Source organism: Canis lupus, chromosome 16 (assembly GCF_003254725.2).
Source record: "Canis lupus dingo isolate Sandy chromosome 16, ASM325472v2, whole genome shotgun sequence".
NCBI classification, from domain to species: Eukaryota; Metazoa; Chordata; class Mammalia; order Carnivora; family Canidae; genus Canis; species Canis lupus.
Genome location: NC_064258.1, coordinates 37,721,657 through 37,742,831, shown reverse-complemented (window position 1 = coordinate 37,742,831; position 21,175 = coordinate 37,721,657). Strand labels below are relative to the sequence as shown.

Genomic DNA, 21,175 nt, shown 5'->3' with positions numbered 1-21,175 from the left:
TCCCAATTATAGTCCCAGTGCTCTAATACCAAAAATAGATGTATTCACTGTCTAGTTGGGACCAGAAATAAATGGTTAAGTAACATTTGCATCACAAAGAGAAAAAAACTTAGCCAAAGTCATGCTTTATCTTGGGTTGTGACATTCTCTGTAATTTCCAAGAGTAGCTGCAATTTAAACAAAGTATATAACAGAGCAAAGCTGTCATCTTATTCCAGAACGTCAGCAAATTCTTTCATACCCCAAGGAGAAAATTAAGATGTGAATTCTTGGCTGGTGGGGAAGGGGAAGAAGGGATAGAAATGCTACTGCTTGGGGGAATGGAGAGGCAGAAATATCTTTAAATGATTTCCGTTTGATAGGGAGAGGACCTTCAATTTTTCAAGCTTCTCAAATATTTTAAAGATATGTTTATAAAAACAAAGAACTAACTAAACAAAAAGTGTAACTATAATGTAACTACCGCATTTTATCGTAATTCAACTGCAAGAAACAAAAACAAGACATTGTTACTTTTCAATGCTCTATTTGGGTCATTTCTATAATGATGGGGCATGAATGAAAAAAGCTGATAAATTCCACTCAAAGAGATGGAATCTCTTTGAAAGTAGGATCTACCAGTTGATACAAATGACCTACCCAGGTCTCAGATGCTTAACCCAGATGGACTGATTTGAATAGAACCTGGCTTCTGTGTATTAAATCATTAGAGTGATAGAATGTACTCCACCATGGAGTTTGATATGGATTTCTTAAGAATGTACTGATTAGCTTAGAAGGAAATGTAATTTTGTTTGATAGTATAAGAAATAAATGATTTTTTTAAAATCAGTGAATTTATGTGTCAAGATAAAGGCTTGTGTTTGAATATTTTGTTAATAATGGTAAAGGATTTGACAATTAAAACAGAATATGACTTATTTCAAGTTTTAAAGGACCATAACAGACTAAGCAAACTAATTCTTATATTTCTAAACTTTATTATGACCCTATTTAAAATATTTTCAGTATTATATACAAATATGAATCTCTTTATTCCTCTTTATGAATCTTGGATTTTAAGCTCGGCAAGACAGAAGAGTGGCAATGAAGAGAGAGTACCTACTCAATCTTCTGAGGGTTAATTGAGCTCTTAAATAGGATTAAGCTTCATTCCCGCCCCTAAGGCCTGTTATTTTTTTTCTGTCTTGTTAAATGAATGTAGCCTATTGTTCCATATTAAGAAAGTCTATTTTTAATCTGTGTGACCTCTCATCCAAGCCAACTGGAACCAATCCCACCAGGCCTTGTGAAGCTCTAAAAAAAATCATTTTGGGTACATTCCATTAATAATTCTTGAGATACAGTTGTGTGGTTGTTTCTGTGTATGCTTTAAGTAGACATCTTCTATTCTGATCCATGTTGCTATATAAATACATCCTGGTGGAATTAATCCTGCTGCTCATCTTCCACCTTGTGATGACAAAAATTTCCAAGGAGAGGCACTTTGAAAGAGCCTCCCATTGGTTCGTTATTCCAGAAATATACGTATTGAACAGCAACATATTCTAGGCATCTTATTAGGTTATATCAAGGAAGCAGTTTACCAATAAGGCATGTTCCTTGCCCTGAAGGAACTCAATCTCTAGTCAAGAATAATCCATTGGCCCAGCATCTACCTTTTCTTCTTCTAAATTGAGAATTTCTTAAACCACCTTATTCAGAAAGTTCCCAGGAAAAGAATCAAAGTATTAAAATGTACATTCTCATGATCTGAAATAGAATCCAATTAATTTGCTTTAAAAAATCATAATCACATAGTAATGTATAATCATATCCAACATATAGTATTTTCATATAACCTCCTCCATGCCACCAGCAACTGTATGCCCCTAAAGAATGGGCCCAATGCCTTTGGTATATTCTCTAGCACATCTGCTTCCTATCTGTGTGGCCTTAAGCAAGTTACTTAACCTCCTCATTTTCTCATTTCTAGAGTATAAATAAAGAAGCTGCCATGTTGTTGTTGTAAGGCAACAATGCTTGGCACAAAATAGGCCCTAAAAAATGGTAGCTGTTTTTTATGATAATTGGTTGTGCTTATAATTACCATGTGTACAAGCCAAATAGAATCTAGCTGTGTTACTGCTGCCCATGTCTGCTCTAAGAGCTCTTAAATGCTTCCTCGGGGCACCAATTAACAGTTAAGCAGCCGTCCATGTGGAAAAAAGAGATCACTTTCTCTGTAAGCCTCTGAGTAAGTTAATTCAGACAGAAGTTATCATAGCATAGGCAGAGTTGGTCGTATTTTAACCTCTCATTAGAAAGTCCTGTCTCTATTAGGGTGAAATTCTCTCTTGTGAACAGATAATCTTCAGTTTTCACAAACAATTAGTCTATGAGAAATGTATACCCTGCATCCTCTCTTCCTATGACTACATTATCCACTGCATCCTTAATCCCGGGGTAATTGGATCCTATCTTCCCAGCTCCCATCCTCACTCCCTCACCCCCTGTACACAATGCTGTCAACACTGCCTTCTAATCAACCATCATCCCTTCTCCCTGCCATTGCATTAATGGAGCCCTCCACTTCCCACTGGACTTTCACAACAGCAACCAGAACTGCTTTCCCTGCCTCGACCTGTCATTACATCAGTCCACTCTCTAACGGTCACCAGAGTGATGTTTGAAAAGCACCACCTGGTCATATCAATTCCTGCCTGAACATTTTCTTTGTCTCCCTGCTCTCCACAGGCTAAGGTCAAACTTCCTGCATGATACCTGGCCATTTGTAATCTGGTAGTAGTATAATTTATCATACTAGATATGCCCTTTTTGTCACTGAGATCCACTGCTTCTTCCCAGCTCTGTGCCCTGGAGGCTTGACTAGTGTGGACAGAATCAGTGGGCTGCCCACCTTTTTATCTTCCCTATTTCACCAATGAGGAGCTGGAGGAAACTGGGAGGAAAATAAGGCAGGGCATGACAGTGGGACTGTGAGGTTGGGTAGTTAGTTCCCATCTCTTTCCCAAGGAATCACTGCTGGCTTCTCTTAGGTGACCCTTTCCACCCAACTTAGCAGGTGCTGAAAATCATTCTCCTCTTGCCCTTCTGGCTTCCCTAATCTTTATAAATAGTTCTGTTACCAAGCTTTCCTCAGTTTACCCAATATACCATCTGTTTCCTGCTAGGAGTCTCTCCAATATATCTACCAGTATTTTCTCTTATTTCTCTTCTCTTGTGTTGGTTTGCTGGTTTGTTCATCCAACTTTAGCCTCTTCATTCAGTTATAGAAACTTTTCCATTAGTATCAAGTTTCTACTTTTGCCTGGATCATGCAATCACCTTTCAAAAAAATACGGATGATAGGCAGAGATAGAGAAAGAGAGAAATGGTTTATTCTGGGGGAAAAGAGGATATGGACCATGTTTCTCTTCATCTTCAATGAATATAGTTTCATTTAATTGCATGGGAGAAAAAAATTCTACATTTATGATTTAGAATCACCCTCTATAGATGTATATAAATTAGAAAATTAGCATTGCATTTTAGTCACCAAAATATGACTCTCTGAGCATATTTGAAAAGTAGTAATATTGAGTAATATGAAATCTCTCATTCTAAAATAAAATCACAGAACACCTTGCAAATTTTGTCAGAATGCATGGCAGCTCTGGAAAATAGACCATAATTATTGCCAAAAATGGCAAATTTTTTGCCTTGCATATCTTGAAAATTATACTTGTTTTATTAGATCAAATATTAGATCCAAATTTATTATATCTCCTTAATGATTTCCCAGGCAGAGTTAGTCATGGATTTTTCTGTGCTCCTAGAAATCTCTATAGGTTTGTTACAGCAATCTTTATCATCTTGCTTTGTTGTATGTCCTCATCTCTAGGCCATGAACTTTCCTAGATAAGGAATATTGTCTTTGTGTGCCCTATAGTTAAAACAGCTGATAAGCACATAGTGAGTGTTCTGTAAATACATGCTAACCAATAAATTATAATTACAAAGATGCTTTAGCTTCAATCTTGATGATTTAATGTTGATATGGTTCTAAAAATTTATTTAACTGCCCCTACCACCCAGTACTCCTACTACCCCCACAACTGCCAAATATTTCAACTGGATAATTAATTAATGGTGTTATTTGGGGATCTATCCCACACAAATATGTAAAGGGCACCATTGAGAAAAATGACTTAGAATGTGACTTTGGTTGCATTCCTTGGTCATTTTTCTTAGAATGTTTGTATTCCTGCCTCTAGGTTAGTTCATTGGCAAGAAAATGTTAAAATCAAGATAATGAATAATTGTAGCCTGAAACACTCGTGAAAGATAGCTTTCAGAACCATATAACAGATTCACAGTCTCTCTAAACTTTGTGTTGTGGCTACTAAGGCAGAGCATAGAAATCAAACACTTCTTTGTGACAAATATGTGAGGGGGAAAAAATCAGGGTTTTTCATAATTTCATTCCAAGTTCTTGTAAACATACCAATAACAAAGCCCAGATTTGGTGCCTTTTGGTATTAATTTTCTTGACTGCCTTTGATCACTGAGAAGGGGAATACAGACAACAACAACAGCAGAAAAGAGCTAAAATGCAAAGATGTGCTCCCCTTTCCAATCTCACTATCATTGCTTGATACAGACTCATCCCTGTGATGTATTCCACTCTAAGTCATGTTTCAATATCTACTGATATTGAGATTTAATGAAAGAATAAAAATAGGTCTGCTGTATTTCAGTTTTCCTTTGAAAGACTGCTCTATGTCATATCTCTAGATCACACTAGTTTTAGTGCTGTCTCACTAGGCTGTAAGCACCTTGGAAGACAGAATTTTGTTTTATTCAACTCATACTCCCTATGCCTGATGTTAGGGTAGTTCCTGGATGTTTGGTAAATAAGCGAATAAATAAAATCCTTTTTTCAAAAAAAAGCAGCAAATGCTTTACTCCATATGCATAATACTCCTAGAGCCAAAAGCAAAATCGTATCATTCTATTCTAAGTGAAGCATTTTCTGGGACTGTAAAGACCCCAAGCTGTTTAAAAGGGTTCGGCAGGAAAAAAAAAGGGGGGGGGGATTCGGCAGGATCTGAAAATTGTCTTTATCTGACCAGGCAGGGCTTTGGCCAACATTCCAAATTCTTTATTCCCTTTAACTCTCCAAAAATGAATTTCATTATTTTTATACTAGTAGCTTATAAATACTCACTTGCTTCACTTTTCTTAGTATTATGGTTTCTGCTTGCCTGCTTTTTTATGAGGAAGGAATTTAGGGTATGCCCACACATAACCTCTCAGTTTCTCTGAAACCTAATGTAAACTAATCCATGAAAAGTTGGCTGTGGTCGACTGGGCTGTTGAGAGGAAACACATTAGCTTTCAGGTATCAAGGAATTCATGAAAAATATAAGTAAGCTATTCTTAAATGCCAAAAATCTTGAATTCATAGGATATTTTTCAATACAAATAACTTTCTGAATCTGCTTCTAAATGTTCTGTTGGTATTTCATTTATTACCAGGTAGGAAAATAAATCTACTGTATCACCAGAACCAATCAAACATATTTCCTTTTCTACCCAATCATATTTCAAGTGACACGAGTACATGATAATTCTCTTTAATGAGTTCCAATTTGAACCATTTTTCTTCTACTTGGCAAGGTCTTCCCCAGGTCTCTATAGCCAAAGGCAGCTATATCTTTCTATGGCATATCGTGATACTTGTGATGTATTTCTGTTCATGAATTATCTTCCATATCACACTGTAAGCTCTTAAAGGCCTAAACCCCTCAATTTCATGTTTGTCACCCCACATCCAGTGTAGTGTCCTTGCACAAGCAGATGCCCAAGAAAGATGGAATCAATCTATTTATTTGACATACCCAGCAACTCCTCCAGGCGCTACATTAATCTCCAGCTTATCAATAACAATAACTTTTCACATTTGATGAGCTTAAAATTTCTTCCTCCAAAAAGTCTTGTGCATATTTTGCTCCCTACTTTATCCCTTGAAAGAATGGCTATCAGGACTGTGAAGGAGTAGCTAGGAACTACCAGCCCAGGCTAATGACACAATTTTTCATTTTGGTATTTTAATTGACATTGACTTTTTTTATCCCTAGAAAAATTAATTTGTCATTTCTGATCTTCCCTGAAGAATAATTTATTAAAAGGCCCCTTTGCATTAGTTGTATTTTATAGAGCAATAGAACTTTCATTTAGTTTGAAAATTATATCTGATCATTTTTTAGATGCTCTCAAATATTTATCTTTATACAGTTTGCAATGCACAATTTGCAGTTCAGTTACTTTTATTAATAATACGAATATAAACACATATACTCACAAGATAACTGTACATTGACTCTGCTTTCTTCAAAGAGGTCCACTGACTTTGGAAAGGTAAATATGGCAAAGTATTACTTCGACCTTCTGAGTATGAAGTGACCTACAAACTCTACTGGTAGGACTTTGCTTTCCTTTTCTTATTGAACCTCACTTGATTTGAAGGACTTTGATTTGTTTTTCTATGGACAAAAGTTTAAGATCATCTTACAGATGGATTTATAAGCATTTCTATTATAAACTAAAAATATGATTTTGAGACGTGGTTTATCTTAAGTAGGAAATCCAAGATAGTTATTAACAACCATAACAAATTTATTGATGCCCAAGATAAGGCTGGTGCCCATTTTGTTGTATGAAGGCTGTGCAGAACACAAGTCTGGCTATGTCAGAATGGACCATGGATTTAAGAAAGTATTTTGTCCTGATTACTGTAATCAGGTAAAAGAGATCTTATAAATTCTATAAGTCAAATTTAAGCAAAATGATCTCCCAAAGCCCTTGTTTGCCCACCACAATGTGGTTTTGGCTTTGGCTTTAAGATCTCTCTAACCAGAAGACACATTCCAGTGACTCCCAACTGCTAATGTTATAAACTTCTTAATATAATAATCAATTCTTTCTTATGGATTTAAGCAAATACAAAAAGGATAATAGTACAGTTTTCACTTTAGTTTATCTGCCTTTTTAAGTCTATGGTCTTCTTGGATATATTTACCCAAATGTTTTCCCCACTGTGCGCTGATCTCCTACATTTTCCCTGCATCAGTGTAATCTCAGCCTCCTAGAAGGTTTTTGACTTAACGTTTGTCAAATGAATGGTTGAATAAATGATAATAGCAAGTGTTTACTCTGCCTGCACTTTTCTGAGCACTTTATATATATGAGCTCAATAAATCCTCTAGCAACCTTATAAGGTTAAGTGTTACTATTTTCCACATTATAGAGATGAGGAACCTGAGACTCAGAGGTTTCCTAAAATACCCAAAGTCATACTTTGTTCAATGCAAGACTCAAAGCAAGCAACACAGACTAGAATGCATGCTCCTAACTACTATGCTGTGTGTAGTGGTTAAATGCCAAGACTCCTCAGGCTGATGAACAAATTTTCCATGATCTGACCCTGGCCTTCCTTCCTAACCTTATCTCCCATCCTCTTCTAACATGTACCTTCCGCTGTAACCATGGTAGCAACACTTTTTGCCTAAATTTGCTTCTACATAACTTGACCTTTGATCCTCCTGTTTCCTTTCAGAAATTAACTCCCTCGGCTCCCAAGGTCTCATTTAGGTCTCACCTTCACCATGAAGTCTCTATGACAACTTCTGCTCATATTAATTTCCTACTTTTTGAAATAATGCCATTTTCATGTTTAATGATATGTGGGTTGTCATTGTGTGTTGAGTGATTTCTTTGTCTCAGCATTGCCTCCAGTAGTCTTAAACATCTTATTAAAAGTCATTAAGTATAGCATTGTACACTTAAAAGGGTTTATTTTAATAAATAAACTGTTTTGGGGGGAATAATTTTAGATTAGTGGAAAGTAATCTCCTTTAGTGGAAAAGTAGAAAAATTTAGTGGAAAGTAGAGTTCAAACATATGACATTCTTTTAAGGGCAAAGCTATGGATATGGTTAAAAGTTCAGGGGGTTGCAGGTAGGGAGGCATGAATTGATGAAGCACAGAGGATTTAGGGTCAAGGAAACTATTCTGTGTGATACTACAATGGTACAGCATGTGGGCTTTTCAGTTGGTGTCTTTCACTTAGTATCATTTAAGGTTCCTCCATGCCTTTTCATTATTTGACAGCTCATTTCTTTTTAGCAACTAAGTAATACTTCATTATATAGATATACCTCAGTTTAAAGAGCTTATTTAATACATTCTTAGTGTAAACACTTTTTAAAAACTCATTAATCATAAAATAATTGCACACTCCACTTATATTTTTGTCTTTAGGCAAAAAGTAATTCTATTCTTTTAGTCATTGATTTCAATTACTTCATTTCTTTCCTGTGGAATTTCTTCAGGTTTTCAAATGAAAAATACTACCACTCAATATATGTATTACAACAGCTGTTATTTGTTGTGTACCTAACATGTAGTTTCTGAGAAGAGAGCTCCCTCCTAATACTAAGCTACATGGTACATGAATCCCTTGGGCTCCAAAGCTGATGTTTTATCTACCTCTTTATGCCTAATATCACCATTTTTCCACCTCTAATGGTCTAACGAAAGTATGAGTTCACATAATTTATATGATCTACATATTCCTGTCCTTATGCCTTTGCTTCCAAAGTTTACTGCCCCCAAAATACTCTTCTATTCTTTTTCTCCAAACCATACTTTTCCTTTAAGGACTCATTTGAATGCCACTTTTTCCACCACGCCTCCTCTGACTGCTCTACTCTTCAGTTAATTCTTCCTTTGAATCAGACAAGTTTCACTGCTCCTAGGTCACAAGGAACATCCTAGGTCCATGTGACCACCTATCCTAACTCATGCAAAGTCCACTGGACAAGAGACAGGCAAGTAGGGGTTGGGGAGGGACACACTTGACTCAAGGTCAGAGAAGAGATGGGCAGACCAATGGACAATCTCTTTCTGTCTTTCTGCCTCTCTCTCTCTCTCTCTCTCTCTGTTAAATTATGAGCTGAAGAAATAGTCAACCTACAATAGGTGTTTTGGTGAAAAGTTCACATGGACTGTGAGATAAAGTAACAGAGGAAACCACCTTGCAAAAAAGAGAATAATGGCAGAGTTGGGCTAAGACAGAGAAGTGCAGAACAATGCAAACTAGAGAAAGAAATGAAAAAAGTAGCTTCTTTCATTCCAGATGACTCCCTAGGTGCCAACTTCAATTCTTAGAAGGTCTATGTCCCATATCTGCAGAATATTTCTGTATTCTCATGCCTCCTCAGGCTTTTAGTTGGACTAAACATAAATTAGTTCCTTACACTCAGATAATTAGACATCTTTCTTCAAATTCAGATTGCATGTACAATTAGTATCAAAAATTGTCTATTATTTAATTTTACCCAATGTCTTACATCATTCTCTGCTTCTTACATATGTGTCCCGTCCCCTAAAATATGCTATAAGCAGCCTCAATGAAAAGCCATCACATATTTTTGTTTAGTTTTAATCTATAAGACCTACCATCAACTAAGTATATAGTGAATGTTCAATAAAATTTTAACTTTTCACAGCTATACTGCCTTTTTAGTCTACAGAGCTATCTTACTACTTCATAATTACCTGCAACCCATAGAACCTTTCCTAGCTCTTTTAGCTATACTCACCTACATCAGCACCATCTTATCTTGTATTTATGAGATTCATGGATTTTCTCTTTCCTCCTGACCAAATAAATTATCTCCTTTTTAAAACCACTCAACTTTATCCTGAACACGCCATTTGGCTTTTGATTTGCATTGTAATGTGTTTGAGTCAAGTGCTGATACCCTCAACAATTTATGTTCAATAGACTATATCACATTCTCCCATTCCACTAAACACAGTAAGATATTAAATAATAATAGCTAACATTGTAAAACCAAAAGAAGGAAGAATAAACAAATAATTGAGGGGGAGACACTTGGTACATTTTTTTAAATAAAGTATCTTTATGAGAAAAAAATCAGAATTCTCCTAGATATATCTATATTCTATGACTTAGTATTTTTTAATTTAAAAAAATTACCCACATGGTGGGTATTTCAGTGATGTTTCTTCCCCTGAGACCCTAATGGCTATATTCTAGCTACAATGATAAAGAAATTAGCTTTCATTTTTTCAAAGAAAGATCAGCTAGGTGACTCAAAGGGGAACATGAGGCTTTTCTTCTTTTATAACTATAGTGAAGTGGGAAGCTGGCTTGTTTATTATATACAGAAACTTTCATCATTTTGTAATATTTTTGAGCACCAAATTTGGGGGCCTTTAAAAAAGTCATCTCTGTCTAACTTGTGACCCTGACACTGAGATGGCACTCATCATTCTGCAGCTAATCAAGAACCATCCCCCCAGATGGTCCAGGACAACAGAACATAAACAGAACAGTGACCCCTCATCCTCACATGCAGGCAGCACCCTGGCCTTTTTGTGATGCAGACAAGAGGACCGTGATGTAGAGATGTTATAAACGTCTTTCCAAATGGAGAAATTCTGACACACATACAAATATCTTCAGGCATTCCAAAAGCATTCCCATCTACAATGTAAGCTTAGTTTTGAAAAATAACCACAGATCACAGATATCAAGACATTTTCCTAAAGGAAACACGATATAAAATTTCAGCAAAGTAGGTTTAGTTAGATTACAGATAGAAGTTAAAAGGAAGCCATAGTTCCTTTTTTTTTTTTTTTTTTTTTCCTGGTAGAACCTCAGTAAGCCAAGCTAACAGCACTGATCCATAGAAAGAATTCCACATCTGGAAAATCTTTGCTCCATCTGTGGTAGGTTTTCAGCCTTTTGCTCTTTCTCTTCCATTTCCCGTGACTTCAGCTTACCTCTCTTTTGTTTTCTTTAGTTAAATTATTCAACCCTTAGGGGTTTCAGGGTTTTATTTTGTTTTGTTTTATTTTGTTTTGTTTTTAGGAGGAAGGAGAGCAAGAGAATACCTCACACTGTCTTCGTGATTTTCTAGAATTTAGTCTCACTTCTATTTCTTGAAGTGTCTACATAAGTAATCTAGACAGTAAAAAATACAAATGTCTTTTCAACTCTGGAATTATATGTTAGAAATGCATTAGGTTAGATAGTGATTTTTACCTTTTTTAAATTTTTACTTTAATAGTTTTAATATTGTAAACTTCTAATTTAAGAGTCTTATTTTGTTTGTATCAAATGATAGAAGTTAATATAATAGAACAGGTTAGATAGCGATTTTTACCTTTTTAAAATTTTTACTTTAATAGTTTTAATATTGGCTTTAATTCTAATTTGAGTCTTATTTTGTTTCAAATGATAGAAGTTAATATCATAGAACACATAGAAATAAAGTTACATATTTGTATCATAGCACTCACTGATATGATGTTTAGTATAATTAAGAAGAGATGTTTACTGTTAAATTATTATCTCCCCAAAAATCCTCCTAAACCCTAAATACATTATATGGCATTGATGTTTGGATTTTCTTTTATTGTCTGTCTTTTCTTCCCTTACCTGCCCTTACACATTCTTACATGGAATCTCACCAAACTAAAGCTATATCTCCACGATCTCCAGCCCTAGCCTATCAGCCAAGCCACCTTTCTCATGTTCAGCAGCCCCTGAGACTCCATCACAGAAATACCCACCCTCTATATCCTGCAGTGTTTTTGCTAATACTGTTACCTTTCCCAGGAACTTTCTTTCATACTGTTTCCAAATTTCTATATTTATCTCCCCTTTAAAGCCTTCCATGACCACCTCTGCTCTGAAATCAGCCCTATTCCCCAGAAAGCTCAAACACTAAACTCGAAATTCTCATAAGATTTTTATTCCTTTATGTTCCTTATGATTACTAAAGCTTATTCTCCCTATTATATCATAAAATCCATGTCCAGTTTATCTTTAAATGTCTTCACCTAAAGGACACCCAATTATTTTTTGCTTGAAAGAAAAATAGCATTTTTAATTTAAAAATAAAGGCATACGGGACGCCTGGGTGGCTCAGCAGTTGAGCATCTGCCTTTGGCTCAGGGCGTGATCCCACCGTCCCGGGATCAAGTCCCACATCAGGCTCCCTGCATGGAGCCTGCTTCTCCCTCTGCCTATGTCTCTGCCTGCCTCTCTCTCTCTCTGTCTCTCATGAATAAATAAATAAAATAATAAATAAATAAATAAATAAATAAATAAATAAATAAATGCTCGGTTGGTTAACCTCTAACTCTTAGGGTTTTGTTCAGGTCGTGACCACGAGGTCCTGGGATTAAGTCCTATATCAGGCTCCCCACTCAGTGTGGAGCCTCTTTGAGATCCTCTCTCCCCGTCTCCCTTTGTCCCTCCCTTTACTAATACTCTCTCTTTCTCTAAAATAAATAAGTCTTTTTAAAAAAGAAAACAAAGGCATACCTATTTAATGCAATGTTTGTTAAAATGTACCTCATAATTTTCTTAATTTCTTGAAGAATGCTTCCTTAAGAATTCAGATTCCTAGATAACTCCAGGCCTGGAGGCTCATAGGCCAAAGAATCTCTAAGATAATATACTCCCCAGAGAGTTCTTGTCCACAATAAAGTTTGAGGCATCACTGGTTAATGTTAATGATAGTTTCCCATTTATTCTTCCTCCACATGCTTGCAATCTCAATATGTACCTCAAAGTTTGTACTTTGCATAACAAAGTCCTAAACCTTAAGACAAATGATTGTGACACTGAATGACTATATTTATATTACATTATAAATATAACCAGAAATATCTCTGAATGTCTATTTTTAACAAATAGTGTACTGGACATATAAAACTATTTAAGATACTATCCTGCAAGAGCTTACAGAAAAGGTGAGAGAAAAGATATGTGTGAAAAATTTATTGAACAAGCAAAGTAATCAAAGATGCCACATTATGTCATATAGTCACAAATTTGCCACTAGTTAACTTGCTCATCCAATCAACTAAAGATAACAACATGTTAAAGTAGTAAATGTAATTTTAAGTCCCACCCAGAGCAATTAGGCAGAAGAAGACAGGTGGGGGAGGGTGAAATAAAAGGCATCCAAGTTAGAAAGAGAGAAGTAAAAATGTCACTACTTGCATATGCTGTGATGTTATACGTAGAAAACCCTAAAGATTCCATTAGAAGACTGTTAGAATTAATAAATGAATTCAGTAAAGTTGCAGGCTACAAAATTAATACAGAAAATTCTGTTGCATTTCTATACACTAATAATGAGCTATCAGAAAGAGAAATTAAGAAAACTATCCCTTTTGCAATTGCATCTAAAAAGATAAAAGACCTAGGAATAAATTTAACCAAGGAGGTGAAAGACCAATGTATGGAAAACTACAAGACATTAATGAAAGAAATTGAAGAAGACACAAATAGAAAGCTATTTCATGTTCATGGATTGGAAGAATTAATATTGTTAAAATGGCTATACTATCCAGAGCAACATGCAGATTTAATGCATTTCCTATCAAAATTCCAGTGGCATGTCTCATAGAAATAGAACAAATAGTCCTAAAATTTGTACAGAATCATAGTAGACCCCAAATAGCCAAAGCAATCTTAAGGAAGAACAACAAAACCAGAGGCATCACCCTCCCTGATTTTAAACTAATTACAAAGCTACAGTGATTAAAACAGTGTGGCACCAGTATGAAAACAGATAAATAGATCAATGGAACAGAATAGAGAGTGCAGAAATAAACTTACATATGTATGGTCAATAAATTTGCAATGAATGAGCCAAGAATATACAATGGGGAAAAAGATGGTCTCTTCAATAAATAGTGTAATTGGGAAAACTGGATAGCCACATGCAAAAGAATGAAGCTGGACTACCTTCTTTCACTGTACACAAAAATTAACTTAAGATGGATTAAAGACTTAAATGTAAGACCTGAAGCCATAAAACTCTAGGAGAAAACATAAGCCAACACTCCTTCACAAAAGTCTTGGTGATGACTTTTTTTAATCTGACTGCAAAAACAAAACAACAAAAGCAAAACTAAACAAGCAGCACTATATCAAACTAAAGAGTTTCTGCACAGCAAAGGAAACCATCAACAGAATGAAAAGATAGCCTACTGAATGGCATAAAATATTTGCAAACCATATATTGATAAGGAGGAATTATCAAAAGTATATAAAGAACTCCTACACCTCAATAACTAAAGAAATAAATAAATAACTCATTTAAAATATGAGTAGAAGATTTGAATTTTTTTTTCAAAAAAGACATGCACATGACCAATGGGTACATAAAAAGATGCTCTACTTCATTAATCATCAGGGAAATGCAAATCAAAGCCACAATGAGATATTACCTCATGCCTGTTAGAATGGCTATTATCAAAAAGAGTAGAAATAATAAGTGTTGCCAAGGATGTGGAGAAAAGGGAACCTTGTATGCAAGTTCCTCAAAATAGGTTCCTCAAAAAATTAAAAATAAAATTATCATATGATCCAGTAATTTTGCCTTGGGGTATTTATCTTAAAAAGTGAAAATGCTGGGGATCCCTGGGTGGCGCAGCGGTTTGGTGCCTGCCTTTGGCCCAGGGCGCGATCCTGGAGACCCAGGATCAAATCCCACGTCGGGCTCCCGGTGCATGGAGCCTGCTTCTCCCTCTGCCTATGTCTCTGCCTCTCTCTCTCTCTCTCTCTCTCTCTGTGTGACTATCATAAATAAATAAAATTTAAAAAAATATTTTAAAAAAGTGAAAATGCTAATTTAAAAAGACATATGCACCTCCATGTTCATTGAACCATTGTTTATAATAGCCAAGATATGGAAATAGCCTATCAATGATTGAATGGAGATATATATATATATATATATATATATATATATACAACTCAGCCATAAAAAAGAAAGAAATCTTGCCATTTGTGTCTACACCGATGGACCTCAAGGGCGTTATGCTAAGTGAAGTAAGTCAGACAAAGAAAGATACTGTATAGTCTCTCTTATATGTGGGATATTTTATATATATAAATTTTTCTACAGCTCTATACTGTCTCCTAGAGCTAAACTTCCTCTTGGAATAGCCCAGCAAGTATTATCAAGAACCCATATAACAGAATTCTGATCTCTATGAGATGAGGGGAGAGTGAGGGTGAAGAAGTAAACCACCACGCAGTGGTGACTCTGGACAGTCAGATGGCAGAAGGCAATGCTTTAGGGAAAAGGAAGAGATCTCAAGTATGAAGCTGTTCAGTGAGGGACATGAGGAATGACACAAACAAACATTACCTAATTTGTAATTTTGTAATCCTAGAAACAGCCCAAGTGACCCTGAAAAATCACTACCACATATTGCTGAAAACTAATATGTTTTAATTCTTTAATAAGACTACAATCCTCAATTTGCCCTTAATGGGATGTATTTTCCCTTCTCCAGGTTAACTCAAGTCCAGCCAAATGTCAGCCCATCCAATTCTCTTTGCTACCCTCTTACTCTCTCACTTCCTCCCTCCTCCAGTAGAAAGCTGAGGGCCAGGGGTTAAGGGTACAAGGGCTAGGAACAAGTGATGTTGCTGTGAGCTGTTTTTCGTGCTCCTCTTGTTGTCTAAGAATTTACTTGGTCTAGACCTTGAGAACCCATCCCTTCAGAATGCTTCCAGCCTGCCGAGCAAGATAAGTTGTAACCTTAGGTGGCAAGATACTCAAGACACTCTAGACATTGAGCTGAGAGAGTTCACTGGGCTGGAGTGCTCCAGAGAGGATATGGGGGAGAGAAAAGCCTTGAAAACTGGGAAGGGAGATCACAGACAATTCTAGGCATGGAAAACTGTTGGCAAAGTTAGAGTAGTGGGAACACACATGGCTCGATTATGAAATTGTGCAGCCTGGCAAGCTGGAGCATGGAGTTTGTGTTTGGAAGGAGAGAAAACTGGAAAAAAATAGGATGGGTCCAGACTCAGCAGGCCTAGAAGAGTGATTATAACTTTTACTAAGAATAGTAAATCTTATTAAATTAATCAGTGGTACTATCCCAGCTGCAAAGATCCAGACATCCTTATTCTAAACTCTATAGTCAGTAGTAAAGGAAAAAGAGGCAGAAATTGTGTTTTTATTTTTTTAGGGGTGGGGAGGAGCAAAGGGAGAGGAGAGAGAGAATCTCAATCAGGTTCCACACACAGCACAGAGCTAACCTAGGACTCCATCTCACAAGCTTGAGATCATGACCTGAGCCAAAAATTCCAAAATTTTTGGACCTGAGCCAAAATTAAGAGTCAGATGCTTAACTACCTGAGATACCCAGGCACCCCCAGATTTTTTTAGATGATGTACTACAATACCAGAAACCTATTAGATAATAACTACAATCACTGTTCATAAGGACTTTTAATATGTATATATTACAGGGATTAAGTAAATGAGGTTGGAAAAAAAAGTCAAAACTTTTGAGTTGTGCTTTTGCTTTTGGTGATATGTTTCTAAAAACTGAATTCTGCTTTATTATAATTCAACTATTGCTCATGATAATAAATAACAAGTTATATCATTAAGATAAAGAAGATACATGAATTTAGAGAACTAATGAAAATAGTCTCTTCTAAAGATCTCCAATTTTCAGATTTTAGAGCAAATCATCCTCCTAAGAAATGCTAACCATTTCCTAAAACTAATTAGATAAAAAGGTTTACTTTAGAATAATTATATTTTACTCTTAAATGACAAATTTGCCTGCTCTATTTCCTGCCACCATCCACCCTTTGTTTTTCTTTGAATATTTCAGTTTGCAGTGTTCTTGCATCACTGATGATCTATAGTCTTGGTGCCAGATGTGAACCACTCACTATGCATGAAACTGCAAAAGCAAAAATGCTTCCATTTCCTTTAAGCATTTTTTTTCAATTTCCAAGTTGAAATATTAAGAATGCTTACCCTGTTGCTCTTCCATGTAAATAACAAATAGTAAGAAATGTGCAAATACCAACAATTGTTTAATTCAGAGGCTGATTAAATGCTGAACAGAAGAGTGTTTTTATCTTTTCTCTCCATCTAGATACACTGGAGCTAAAGTACCACCCACTGAAACACTCAAGTAATTACTATCTCTAGATATTTTATACATATATTTAGAGCAAGTTTTCCTAAACTGTTTATGGTGACCTCTTTTTTTCCATCTCCTGCTGACACATATCATTTTAAAATATAATGAAAATAGAATACTAGAAAATAAAATTGAGAGGAAAAACACACACACACAAAAAAAAATAGAAGCCCAAGTGTTTTATCATTAGATTCAACAGTCATAAAATTACTTAAGGAAGTAATTCCAACTACTTTGTCCAATTACTATAAGAAGTTTCTAAATGTTTCCTCTAGATTTCTGTGCTCATCTCTGGCCCATTCATCCAGACTCTGACCAGCCATTGGCCTCACATTGAAAAGTCTCAAAGACCAAGAAGCCCAAGACAATAGTGAGTGTGAGGAAAAATTAGGGTCAGAACCCCCTGAGTCTCCAATTCAAGATTAGGGAAGCAGTGCAGGCACCATGTTTCTAAAGTCTGTTAATGGGGGTGTTTCCTCCACAATACATACATACATACATACATACATACATACAATACATACAATAAATACAATAAAAAATAAAGACAAAAAAAGAAAAGGAATTTATCCAAAAGAAGCACTTGCTAACAATCTCCACTGCCCTTCATCATCTGCTTTTTTCTTCAGTAAGGAGTATGCTCAACCTTCTCTGCAGATTTTTTTTTTTTTTTTTTCAGGTGAAGTTTGCAGACTGCCACTTCCTGTGCAGCGTAATTTATGCAAATAAGTTCCAGCTCCCATAATTCTATTTTTCCTTTTCTCAAGGCTGTTCTTTTTTATTTTCTTCTCCTGGCTTGTATTTTTTAGCTTTTCATGCCAGTCAGAAAAGTAAGAGTTTCATATTTTTCCTATTTTTTTCTCATTTAAAATATTTGCAGAGATTTTTGGCTTACTATTTATCAGGAAGAGTGTGAAAATTATGTGTTTTTTCTGCTAATGTTAGCAAAATACCTGTTTACTTAAGTAATCATATTTTTAAGATTCCATTAGTGCCCCAGAAAGGAATATATATCCACACAAATGACATGTCCTAATATAATAGTGGAATCCAAAAGTAACCTGTCATTATTGAGTTTAAATCTTTTTATTGTTTTGGTTAATAACATGCCAATACTAATAATATTGAATGAAATTATACTAATAATCATTCAACACAGAGTTGAGTCTTTAATGATACCATTCAAATAAATTTTATTATTAATAATATCTGAAGTGCCTTATTATAAAATTCTCATACAATTTGATCCAGTAACACAGCACTGGGATATTATTTTCATATATACATTCCATACATATTCCAAGCCAGTGATCATGCTTTAAGAAGCATATTCCCTCCCTGTGAAGACATATCTCCCTGTGAAGACTTATATCTGATTCTCAAAGATTCAGAGTTTTAATGATTTGATTTTATTCTGGAATTTTCAGTGACATCAAAATTTGAACCCTGAGCCTCTATTTCCCAATTCTTTCACCTCCATATGTTCTGTAAAATGCTTACTCGTAAAATCCATTGATTTTTTTTTCACTTGGGTTGTTTCTATTTTGCTTTTTTTTATTTGTAGAAGTGCTTAATATAGATATTAACTCTCTGTTGGTTATTTATGTTGAAAATATTTCATTTTGCTCTTTTTCATCACCCCTAAAATAACCCTTATGTACCTTATAGTGAATCTCACCCCAACTTCACCCTCATCCCCAGCCTCTGACAAGCACTAAGCTAGTACTTTATCACTGTAATTGTGATTATAGAATTATCTGTAAATGGAAGAAGGTGCTGCCAATATTAACATACAGGTGTTTGTACAAACTATATTATCATTTCTTTTGAGTAATACCTGAGTAGATTTAGTTGGTAAGGGTATGTTTTAACTTTACAAGAAACTTACAAACTTTCAAATTGATTAAACCATTTTACATTCCCACCAGCAATATATAAGATCTTACCCAACACTTGATATGGTTAGTCTTTTTAGTTTCAGTGTGTAGTAGTAACGCAATGTGATTTTATTTTCCATTTCCCTAATGACTAATGAGATTGGATATCTTCATGTACTTATTAGCCATTCATATACCTCCTTTTGTAAAGTGTCATTTCAAAATTTTTGTCCATTTGTTAAAATCTTATTGTCTTTTTATTAAATTAAATTATAGGGCTTTTTCTATACTAGTAATTATATATATTCTGGATATATTTTCTCCTAGTCAGTGACTTGACTTTTTCTTTCCTGTGCAGCTTTTTTAAGAGGATAAAGGAGTTTTTTAATTCCAATTTATCCATTTTTTAAAATGATTGATGTTTAATGGATTCTAAGAAAGCTTTACCTAACTAAGGCCACCAAATTTCTTGTATAACTCTTATAGTTTTATTCTTAAATTACTACTATGGTTCATGGTTCATTTAGAGTTAGTTTGCTTAATGTGTGAGGTAAGAGCTAAGGTTCCTATTTTTTCCATATGGCATCCAATTGTCCCAGTACTATTTGTTGAAAAAAGATTATTCGCCCCCATTGGTTTACCTTGCCATCTTTATCAAAAATCAACTGAACATGTTGTATGGCCTATTTCTGAAATCTTTATTCTGTTCCATTGGTCTATATGCCTATCCTTAAATCTGCATCATCCTGTTTTAATTACTGTAGATTTATAAGTCTTGAAGTCAGGACGTGTAAATCCTCCAACACTGCATCTCTTTCTCAAAAAAATTTTGGTTCATTTAGGGCCTTTATATTTCCATATTAATTTTAGAAAGAGCTTGTCAGTTAAAAAAAGAAACTTCTAGAATTTTGATTGGTATTGTTTTATAGATTAGTATGAGAAGACTTCACATCCTAACAATATTGACTCTTTAAATCCATGAACATGGTATAAGTCTCTATTTATTTAGGCATTTAGTTTCTTTTAGTAATGTTTTATAAAGCATTCAGTGTATAAATTTAGGTATACATATTTGTTAAATATATCTCTAAGTATTTCATATTTTTTGATCATGTTGTAAATGAGACTTATTAATTGTTCATTGCTAGTAGGTGGAAATACATTTGATTTTTTTTATATTAACCTTAAATCCTGTTAAATTCACTTTTTATTTCTAGTTAATCTGACTAGAAATTAATCAACTTCATTGATCTTTCCAAAGAATCATCTTTTAATTTCTATTGTTTATTTTCAATTTCAGTTATTTCTACTCTTATCTTTATTTCCTTTCTCCTGCTGGCAGTTCCAGAGCTGCTGTTATTCTAAGACTAATTTAGTCCTCCTAGAAAAGAATAACCCTTCTAGGGATTTCTACCTTAGGCCCCGTATTACGTGAGGTCTCATCATGCTGACTGGTGGAACAGAAACTAATCCCAGCCCTGTGTGAGCTTTAGGATGTTATCTGCTCATTGACTTCCAATATTTTTTCCCCAAGTTTTGGGAAAATTCCTTCCACATCTGTGCAGATCAGTATTCAGTAAAAGCCTGGGGAGACTTCTCTGCAAATTTGCAGAGCTTACAATGTTGCTCTTTTTTCTTTGGCACTCTGACTTGCAAATTCTAGCTGCCTCAGTCTCCATAAACTCTGATGTCTATCACCTCAAGTTATGTTTGATTTTCATCTTTCTACTCTGTGGCCAGAAAATAAGGCAGTAAGCTGCAGCAATGGTAAGCTCATCTTTTCTCTCTCTCTCTCTCTCTCTCTCTCTCTCTCTCTCTCTCTCTCTCTCTTCCAGAAATCACAGTCTGGCATTACCTATTATGCAATTTCTGAAAAACATTGTCTTATATTTTGTGTGTGTGTGTGGGGGGGTGGTAGTGGTGGTGGTATACCATCAGGATCACTTCATGGACAAAAACTAATGCAACCTGTAAAATAACTTTTTATGAAAACATTCAAACCTGTTACTACTGGCAGTGTTTTGGGGATCTTTTAATAAATAACTTTTATTAATAATATGGCTGAAAAGGTATAATCAATAGGTTGTATTAACACAGAAAATATATTTGTGTTCCTCTTTGGTCTGATTTCGGAATTATCCCTGAATGCATATGCTTGAATATACCATTAAGTCATTAACCCAAATTGCTTTTGATTTTATTATTAGTATAGCATATTATTAGAGGCTATTGATAATTGT

General features: G+C 35.0%; 1 protein-coding gene across 10 annotated transcripts in view; it reads left to right on the top strand.

Moving 5' to 3' along the window:
• DLC1 (DLC1 Rho GTPase activating protein) overlaps positions 1-21,175 on the top strand; it is a 493,459-nt gene that overhangs the window by 288,552 nt on the left and 183,732 nt on the right. The gene's annotated exons all lie outside the window — the stretch shown is intronic.